Here is a 10,469-nt window from a genome sequence, read left to right on the forward strand (position 1 = left end):
AGCAGGAAGAGTTAATGTAATTATAACGCAGCTTAATTTTAATTTAATGTAGGTTGTTCACTTGATATTCTTATTTCCTTACTTTGTGTGTTAGGTAAGAGCAGTAAATTATCCTCCGGACCTATTTGTTGGCAGGTCCCTTCTCGGCTGTGCCCGTGCTTTATGCACACTGTGGGCATAGTCATAGTGTTCTCTCTGTGGAGCATGTAACAGTATTAAAAGGAGCAAACAGTATTCCAGGTGGTGTTTTGCAATGATTAGCTGGTAACAGTGAGGCAGGGGTGGTTGTTTTTAAAGGGTATGCATGATATTTGTTAGCAAAGCAGTGCGTCTGGCCTCAGCAGAGTGCCTGGGATGGATGGAGATGTGATGCTGCTCACCTATAGCTGACCTGCTGCCCAGGCACACTAGAGCATCCTCGGAGCAGCTGTGGGGTGGGCTGGGATGCGGGGGTTGCTGTTGTGATGTGCTGCAGAGATGGTTCATCCCAGGGAAGCACGTGTGTCCAGGAGCGTGGGATTTAACAGGCAGTTGGAGAAACCACGGCAAGTTCATGGAACGGGGGAAAAGGAGAAGAGTGTGTGAAAGAGAAGAATGAATGGAGAAGAAATTGAGAATATGGATAGAAGGGAAGAAACGTGAATAGAACAGGAGAAGGGGGGAGGAAAACTGTTTCTGATGGCTATTCCTAAAAGAGTGAGAAGTATAAGAGTATGAAAACCATTTCACATGTCCTATATATATATAAGTATGTGCATATGTGTATGTATCTGTGTAATATTTGAATCTGGGTGTAGCCCTGATACTGTCTCTGGGTTTTTAAGCAGCTTTGGGCAGCTTTTCAGTGCTGCCTTAGGAGAACAGAGTTTAAAATCGTGGTCACCTTGGCCCACAGTGGCATTAGCTCTCCTGTTCGTAGTTGCTGAAGTTGCTGGTGAAGAGCATGGTATTTCGTAGACTGGTTGGGGTGGAAGGGACCTTAAAAATCATCCAGTTGGCTTCCTGGGCTGCAAGTGCACGCTGCTGGCTCATTTTGAGCTTCTCATCACCCAACACCCCCAAGTCCTTCTCCTCAGAGCTGCTCTCTATCCATTCTCCACCCAGCCTGTATTTGTGCTTGGGATTGCCCTGACCCACGTGCAGCACCTTGCCCTTGGTCTTCTTGAATTTCACGAGGTTTGCACGGGACCACCTCTCAAACCCATCCAGGTCCCCTCAGCATGGCATCTCTTCCCTCCCTGATACTGTTTTGCATCCAGATGGTGCAGATTCTGGCCAAGAATTTTCTAAAGCAAGCACCCTTTATTTCAGCCTCAGCGACAGCCGGCGATACTGCGAGCAGCACAATAAAATGCTTCAGCGCTGCTCCCTTCCCTCTCCACCCAGCTCACTCCTTCCCTCAGAAACCGATTAGTCCTTCAGGGCTGTCAGTGTTGCACTCCACAGGTTCCTTTCAACTGGACTGGTTTCACAGTTAAGAACATACATTCCTCTCTCTTTTTCTCCAAGCTGCTTCATTATTTTAATCAACCCCAATTCTAAGTCCTTTTTAAAAGGTTATACCAAAGTTGTGGCTTTTTTTGCACCCTTTTTTTATACTGTAGCTCTCCAAAGAAAAGTTGGAGAGTATTGTACATTTGCACTAGGTGGAAGGCAGGTGACAACCACGACGTGCTCTGTGACATACCCACGGGCAGGGACCCACTTCCATCCCCTTGCTCCTCGCAGCCAGCTGTGCCAACTGAGGCTGCAGGAGTGGAAAATCTTCAAAATGCTGAATTCAGTGAGTTCCTAAATGTGGCAAGCAATTAATACGTGCAAAAGTAGAAATATAACCTAAACTCTTGCCTCTTCCCCTCCCCTTTGCTTCCTAATGCTGTTTTTGAGATCTTTGCTGGACGTGTCCTCTGCTCCTGATGCTGTTCTTCAGCTCGTTTTAAATTCCCGGTGAAAGGAACCCTTTCTCCTACACGAGCTTCACGCTCCGAGTCTGTGCGGTACCTTTTTCTGACTTGATGTTCATATGTGATTACTTCTGGATCAAAAGAGATGACAGCTAGCATTATCCATGAAACGTTCATTCCAAAAATGCAGATGACTGGTGGGTACTTCTGAATCAGCCTGACTTGAATCATTTCTTGTGGAGGTTCTAATTTAAAGAAAAAAAAAAAAAAAAAACAAACCCAAAAAACCCCCAAAAAAACCCCAAACCCCATAACAAAACAAAAAAAAAAAAAACAACCTATGAAAAGTTGCTTTTTTTTAAGTACAGGGGGAAAATTGGACTAACGGTGAGTTTTAGCCAACTAAAGGGTCTGCAGAAACAGAAGTACTGCGGTAAAACTGCCACAAAGCCTCAAGAATAATTCATTACTGTCAGTGTATCATCTTTCGGTAAGCTCACAGATGTGTCCTTTATGTTGGCAAGTTGACGCATGAAAAACCCTTTTTAATTTCAGGGGGTTTTTTCTCCATTAAAAGATTTTTGAATTTCAGTCATAAAAAGATAATACTGTGAGAGCAGCAGGTATGGCGAGAAGCTAAGCATCTTTTGGAATTCAAATGCCAATGTACTGGAGAATATGCCTGCTTATTGTCACATGGTTTTATTGTAGACAAAATAACATATTGGGATTCAATTTTTCTCTGCACCTTTTTTTTTTTTTTCCACATTAAATTAATACTTTGTGTGGCTCTGGAGAACTTTTCAAAGTCTTCTGAACCAGACCTTTGGTTTCCTGGGGCTTCTGCCTTTCAAGTAGCTGTGAACATCTCCTAATTAGATAAATTACTTTGTAGTGGGCAGAGCCACAAAACAGGAGGTGCTGGTTAAATTAAAGGGGAAAAATAGAAAAATCCATTCTCTGAAATGGAATGCCCCACTGCTTTATGACTATTACTGTTGTAAGGTTTTACATTTAAGTACCTGAGGTTTAAAATTAAATGTCTAATATAATTTGGCACTGGTAACATGAAGCTTGTGACTGCCCTCGGAGAAAATCTCAACAGCTTAGTTCAGTGTTTCAAATTGCTGTCTGCTGGATAGTGAGCACCTCGTGCGATTGGCTCACTATTTAGCGAAATACCACCTGCTGTTCCTCATAATTTTGAATGCAGTAACGTATTTGCCTTAAAAACTCAGGAATTTAAAAAGACTCTTCCAGCAGCACATGAAAAATTAATTCTTCTTACATTTTTTTCTTCTTCTTGTAAGTACTTGACAGAAGTAATTTTAGCAGCAAGAGAGAATAAAAACTGGGGGCAGTAAATCCCTGTCCGGGAACCTCTTGTGTAGATTCTTTATGGACCCAGAATTGATCTACATGTCACATCCTGATGTAGTTTAAACTGTTTATCACCCTAATGGCGGTAGAGAGACCATGAACATCAACTTGTAATCCTCCATGAAAGAAATTGGTGTTTGCAGTCAATGAAGGAGCAGCTTAGCTTTATTGATAGATTTAGAACAATTACTGCTGCTGCAACTATTGGCCGAGAGGTTTTCCCGCATTGCATTGGAAGCCTGCGATTTTTTTTTTTTCTTTGATAAATCTTTTTATTTGATGGATCATTTTTTTTTTCCACCTGGAATTATCTGTAGTTGCTCGCGGCTGGGGAGTCCGAGGGTTGTCTGGTCTCAGGGGAGCCGTGCGTAACCTGTCCAGGTATCAAAGTTTGGTTCAAGAATGTGCATCTGCACGGTTCCTCCTCTGCAAATTCGGCTCTTATTTTACTCTGTACATTCTTTTTCTTCTGCAAATATTCTTAGCTAGGAAAAGGAGGACTGTGTGGAGGAATCGAGGAAAAGCTGGCCAAGAGTAATGATGTGATGCAGGTTTTTCTGATGGAAAACAGATTCGTGTTAATTAGTGGTGTTGCAACCGTTAGAGGCAATGCTGTCTTTTCTACAGCCTTCACAATCTGTGCATCTTTAAAGAATTTCAGAGACGGATCCTCAAACTTAGCATCAAAACTTTTTTTTTTTTTAATGGAAGAAACCCCAACCAGCTGTATTAACTTGCAAAAATTGGGTTCATGAGACTTAACTCACAGAAAACGGAGGATGTTATTTCCTACCTGGGATGAAGAAGTAGCTTGTTCATTTTCTTTTTAAAGGTTTTATGGTTTGGCTGATAAGACTATGTCCCAAGAATATCAGAGGGAAGAATTTATTCCTTAAAGTTACAACATGAAGCTCTTCTGAAACGGTGCTGCAAACAGTCATTTGCATGGGACAGGGATTTCTTTCCTCTGGACTTGTAAATTGTCATTAGGATTCTAGCATGATATAGAATTCTGCAGTAAATCAGATATCTGTTTAAATATCATCCACTTAGGCTTTATCACTGTACAATTGCTTATACGGGCCATTTGATCTCGGCTGTAATTTATGGAAGTTGTAATATCTGGTGTCTCTTGAGTTTCTAACAGTTTGGCGTTAGGGTTTATCGATGTGAAATTGAGTTCTCACTGTGCCATGGGGTATGAGAGGTCATTGGAGTGTTTCTATTAATGCAGAGCTTACAACCTGCCTTATTTTGCTGATTGTAAGTACTTGGAATGATTAAACGATGGAGTCTTGCACTATGCATTGAAAAAGAAAATGGTTCAGCTTTCTTCTGACGGTCATAATGCTTCTGTGTCAAAAGGGAACCAGAAAACGTCGTTTAGAGTTGTTCAAATTCAACAGGCAAGTTCTTGACTATGATAAATTATATTATTTCAAATAGATTTACAGAACTTCAGAGTTCTTGGTGTTAAATGTATATAGATGGTTTCAGTTGGAAGAGCTTTTTCCTCCTTTTTAAAGAAGGAAATAATTACTGAAAAGCAAATATAAAGTCGTTTTCTCCATTTCTCTGGAGCTACTCTGGGTTTTCCTGCAGTTGCTAATATTGGATATTGTAAAATATGCCATGTATAAGACAGTGTATGTGCAAGTAGTTTACACTGTCTTTAAGAACAGGAAGGCAGAGGCAGTATTCATGTACTTTTCATACCTGTTTGTGATCAACAGACAAATTGCTTCTGGGAAATAGTTCCACTAACAGCAGCTTATTCTTGCCTTTGGTTTCTAAACAGCCTAACGTAGCTTGAGGAAACTTGGATTATAACACGCTACTTTTTAGCAATTCCTGGGAAATGATCCCCTTTCAGCATGAGGTTGCACAGTCAAAAGCTTCCAGTATTAAAATTTAGTTGACACCTTTGAGAAGCTCTTACCTGAAGTAGCGCAGTCAACCAGAAATACTAAAAAATCTTGTGCAACGGTGGCTTGGGTAGCTGGGTTCCCACCAGGGCAGTGTCTGTGCTTTTACTCGCTCAAGAAAAGGAAGAGGACGCTGATATTTTCTCTTAGTTGCTGTAGCACCGTCCTTGTGGCTAATAATGCATGGTAAGAACTAACCTGCAGGAATTCCAGTTTCAGATTGAATTGATCCAGGGGGAGATGCAGTTTTGCAACCTGTGGTTCCCAAAAATAACGTAAGGCATGCGGGTGACAGAGCGATTGCTGTGCGTGGGTGACAAGTAAGTTCCTTATAATAATTAACTGCTCTTGAGCTTCATCTTTGGTTCCAAAGTACATCAGGAGTTGCTGCTCCTCTTTCTTGAGCAAGGAGGACAGGAATGTCCTTATCGTAGTCTCACATTTAAGGAAATTTGACAAATTGCCCAAGCAATCTGCCAGCACCCCCTCATTTGGACTGTATTTTCAGTGTGTATATATATATATATGATATTTAAATAATTAAATATTTGGGTTCATGGGTGTTTCTGCACAGCTTTGCTGGGCTTCGACTAAGTCCTCCTGTATTTACCTGGTGCTGCTGTTGAAATCCTGAGCTCTATTAGATGGATTTCACAATTCTGCACTTCTCCAGAAACCCATCTGCTTTTCTTGTTTAAGACCTATTTCTTTCTGCTATGCTCTCCCCCCAATTAAAACATAAAGAATTGTTGTGTTCAGCAATTAAATCCTGCGCTTGGTTCCGAAATGGCAAGAAATGTGAGTTTTCGTCTTCAGATAATTTGCAACCTCATGCTCATCTTAATCTTGTTCACAGCCTGAAGTGCCAAATGTCTGTCAGTAAAGTCTTTATGTGACTAAATGAACTTTTTGAGTAGAACTGTAAAGCCTTGATTTTTCCTGACATTTACTTACGGGTGCTTAAATGCATATTTTATATTTTATTTCACTTAAAATTTAAACTGAAATAGGAATGTGTATGGCATGTTCCTTATAATAGGGAAAAACAGATTATTTTTTTTTTCCTGATTACTGAAGTTGATTAATCTGACTTGATTGTCTAGCAGTCTTCAATAAATCAGGAAATTCAATAAATCAATGAACTGAAAGAGAGTTCTTGAGTCAACCTACAGGAAAGACACAGTGCTGCAAGGACAAAGTGTGGCACGCGACAGACTCTCCTAATTCAAATAATATGGCTTAAAAATTTCATAAGCCCAATGCTTTCCGTATTTAAAGACCTTGTAAATCAGCCTTAAGCAGGGAAATGAGTAAACTTCCTGGATGAGTACACTTTTATTTTTCTTAATTTTTTAATCTAAATTTTGCTAATCTATGTAATAATATACATTTTAAATTTAGATGAAGTTTAGTGATGTTTTAAACACAAAACTGAGAAAGTCAAAAGTTAATCTATAGCTACCATTGGAGTAATTCCCGATTTCAGAATTTCTTATGTCCATACTTTGGAAGTTCAAATAGATGCCTCTAATTATTAGATTTCTTGTTTAATCTATGTCCAGAAGCACACTGCTTTGTTTTGCCAGGATCCGGACAAAGTGTGTGCAAGAAACACGCACAATGCGTTTATTTCTTCTCCAGCTTAATGAAGTTTCTGTTTCAATTACCACGAGAGAGGTTGTCCCATCAAGCATGTCTATTCGCGGGCTCAGTTTCTTTCCAGTCCGGATCACAGAGTGCAGGGTACGGGGATGGTGTGTATACGTTACCTGTGGAACCCAACACTTCAAAGCTTTTTCACAGCGTACGCGGTCCAAGGAGTGAAAGAAGGCTCTGTATTCAGTCCGCTGCGCGCCGTCTTTCACAACCTGCCGATTGTTGGGGGACAGCTGGAGCGCAGAGACCTGGCCGTGCCGCAGGTGGGAGAGCATCTCCTTTCAAGTCTCGGGGCCCTTCCTTTGTTCCAGTTGATCTCGTCCCATAATTCGTCAACGGTGCGTGCCGGCAGCGGTCCGGGTCGATGGGGAGTATCCGGTGTACAGGTCGCTCTAGGCGAGTGTGTTTAGTGAGGGCAAAAGGAGGGCCCTGAGTTGGGTTTCCAAACCCTCAGAAGAGTTGATAAGACCCAGAAAGAGTGATTAAATTGAAAAATAAAAAAAATACCATTTGTCAATGATGGTTATGTCATCTGACGCCTATAAAAAGTAGCACAGACATAGCTTTATGTGAAGAGTTTTACTTCTCAGCTATAGATTTCTGCAATAAGAAAATGTTTGGTTTTGCCTTTGATTAAGAGTGTCTTTGCTGCTGCTTCGATGATTTCTTTTTCTGAGGCTGGTGCTCATGGCATATGTTACCAGCAAAGCCTCAGCCTTTTCCTGCCTCGCGTGGTGCAATTAGCTGACTGTTTGCTATACTGCAGTTATTCAGCTTTAATTAGAAAATGTTAATAGTGAAAGTCTCTTATTTTTTTTCCAAAACACTGATATTACGGCGTGTCACTGAAGTCTTGTGGACTGACAGAGAAGTTTCCTAACCTCTTCTCAATTACCAGTGAGTGGGTTTGATGCTTGAAGTTATCCACGGGTTATACAGAGTGAAGGTTAAAGTACAAGAGGAGAGACAAGAGACGTCTTTCTGGCTCTGAGCATTTCTTTGAAGAGAGTCAGTTCTTCCTTTCTGTCTTACTTTGCCTATCTTGAAGTACAAGGTAAATATTTGAGTAGGAAATTGTTCAGTAAGGCATACGTTCATTATTTTCCAAGTGCCTTGAGACCTCAAGGCTCTATTTCAAAGCAAAATATTGTTAAATGAGGGGTTTTTTTGCAATTAGAAGACAATGCTGATTGTTAGATCAGGGTGGAGCTCTCACCCTCTCCGTGTAATTAAGGTGAATTTATTATGCATATCATTTTGACCAAGGATATAAAAGAGTATTTGTCACTCAGTGTTTTAAGCGCTTGATCATGGTGTAGCTTCTTCATCCAAGATGTGTTCTTTTAGTGGTGCTCCAAGGGTTTATTTTGCTGTGAATCACCATTGCTTGGGGATGGTCCTGATGGGTTCATGAGGTCCAGCGTGCCACGGTTGGTAACTATTCTTGAGGTGTCTGGTTATCTGCCTGGCTTCAAAAGTGGGAGATGGACTAACCAGCACATGGCCTGAAATCGAACCAGGAGATACTGCCCTGAAACCATTCCACAGCCCTACGATTTGGCTTCAACGGGACCATCCGTCTGCTTTCTCCCTCGTGGGGTGGCTAAGAACTAGTTACCTGAAATTAATCCCCGTAACTACCTGCCTTTTGTAATATTCCTCACCTCTCCGTTCTGTATTCGGTTGATGGCCAGGAGAAGCAGCACCCATAGCATCATACACCCAGTTTGGAGCCATTCAGGGTGACACCACGTAAGAATCGCATCTTCCTAACAGATCTGATGCTGCCCGGTGAAAACATCATGCCAGAGGAATTAGAGACATCCCTGATACATCTACACTGTAGATCTATTCAGAACTTAGTTTGCCTTGAGATGTGGTGGCATCCTACAGCATCCGAGACTTGCATCTCTTTCTGGTTTGTTGTCCTTACGAATTCAAGCACCTTGTCACGCTTGGTCTTTCCACAGGGCATGCTCAGCATACAGCACAGGAGAGCCAAACGCATCTGTGTAATGGGGGAGAAGATAAATTAGCAAACTGTGTTAACCCAGGGAGTAGTTGAGAATATCTCTGCCCCGACCTAAACCTGCTTTAGGCAAGATGTGCGGAGGAGAGGTCAGCATCTCCTTCCTGGTTCATGTTCCGAGGCTTGCAGGTCCGGTCTTTGCTTTGCTTCGCATCGTATTGGCAGCACGGGAGGGTCGCTTTGGAGGAGATATTTCCAACCCTTGTGTCAGGTCCTAAATTCCTCCTGTGGTACAAGGAGCTTGCTTTGAAAGGGAGCAAACAGAGTGCGGTGGCTTCTTTTCTTGCTAGCCAGACATGGATTTCCAGGGAGCAGGGCAGGGTTTTGCTAGCACTGCCGTATGTTGCTCCTTAGGAGGACAAACTGAGTCAGCAGCATACTTTTGTGGGTGTTTTCTAAACACTACATGGCATTTTTGCTTTCACGGTTCCTTTAAGATGGCCAGACATTGCATGCTGGTGGGCAGTGAGCAAGAGGTGACTTGGCTTTAGATAGGGAGATTGTAACAAGGGTCTTACTGTCTGTGGAATTGCTGAAGCCAGTCCTTCCGATCTCGATGCCTTACTGATCTCATCTCATCTGTGGGTGATGTCCCAGGCTTGTTAGGCTGCCGCGTGGAAGCGATCCCGTCACACCAAGCACGCCTTCGGGTCTGCCACGGATCAAAAGCCAGACCCTCTGAAAGCAGGGAGATCTTTTTTTGTCAAGAAGGAAGCTTATTTTTTCTTATTTAATTGAAATTGCTGTTAGAGGGAAGGAGGTGGTAACTTGGGCATTCAATGGGGCTCTCTGTACATGACAGAATGGCTTTGTGGTTTACAGGCTCTAGGCACAAGGCTGGAAAAATGGTAGATGCCGTGGAAAGAGAATGCTCCTGAGGCTCTTTCATCTCCATCCCCCAGTTCTGCTCAGAGCTCCCTTTTAATTTCGCTCGGTGCAGCAGGTTAATTTAAGCCCTCGGTAGCTGGAGCGGCCAAGCTGAATTTGGCTGAATGATAGCCGGATGCGCCCAATTCCTACTGAAGGTATGAGCTCTGTGTACTTAAAAAATATTTGCTTTTTGTTTTTTTTCTGTAGGCTGTAATCTCCTGCCACCCCTTCTCCTCCACTCACGGTGTCAAGCTGCCGTTTTGACAGGATTTTAATGTCGATCCTGTACACCCGTGCCTGACTCCAGCCTTCTGCAGTCATTGTGCAACTGCAGCATCCCTTTAACTTTGGTTTGAGGCAGAGGAGGAGGAATATAAAGAACTTGATAGAACGTTTATGGTAATAGCTGTAAAGGGAAGCTGTAGCGCATTGGATTTCACAGCCAGAAAAATCTCAGCTTGGGGAAATGGGTCTGAAATACAACTACAGATGGTTTTAGTCTATTGCTTCCGCTGTTTAAATAAAAGGATTGCTTTTTTCGCCACTATTTAAAACACATGTGTAGAAGATGAAAGTGTCCAGCTATTTTTTTATTATTCAGTCCACCAGCTACCGACATCTTTGCCTTATTTCATTTCAACACTAATGGCATAGTAAAAGTTCTGAAATACCCTCTTTGGATTCAGCCTTCCTTGGGTCGCGGCA

General features: G+C 42.2%; 1 protein-coding gene across 1 annotated transcript in view; it reads left to right on the forward strand.

Annotated features, from left to right (window-relative positions):
• Positions 1–10,469, forward strand: part of LOC104462849 (arf-GAP with GTPase, ANK repeat and PH domain-containing protein 1) — a 196,340-nt gene that overhangs the window by 131,119 nt on the left and 54,752 nt on the right. The window lies entirely within an intron of this gene.

The sequence above is a fragment of the Pterocles gutturalis genome, unplaced genomic scaffold (genome assembly GCF_000699245.1).
Source record: "Pterocles gutturalis isolate BGI_N339 unplaced genomic scaffold, ASM69924v1 scaffold592, whole genome shotgun sequence".
Lineage (NCBI taxonomy): Eukaryota > Metazoa > Chordata > Aves > Pterocliformes > Pteroclidae > Pterocles > Pterocles gutturalis.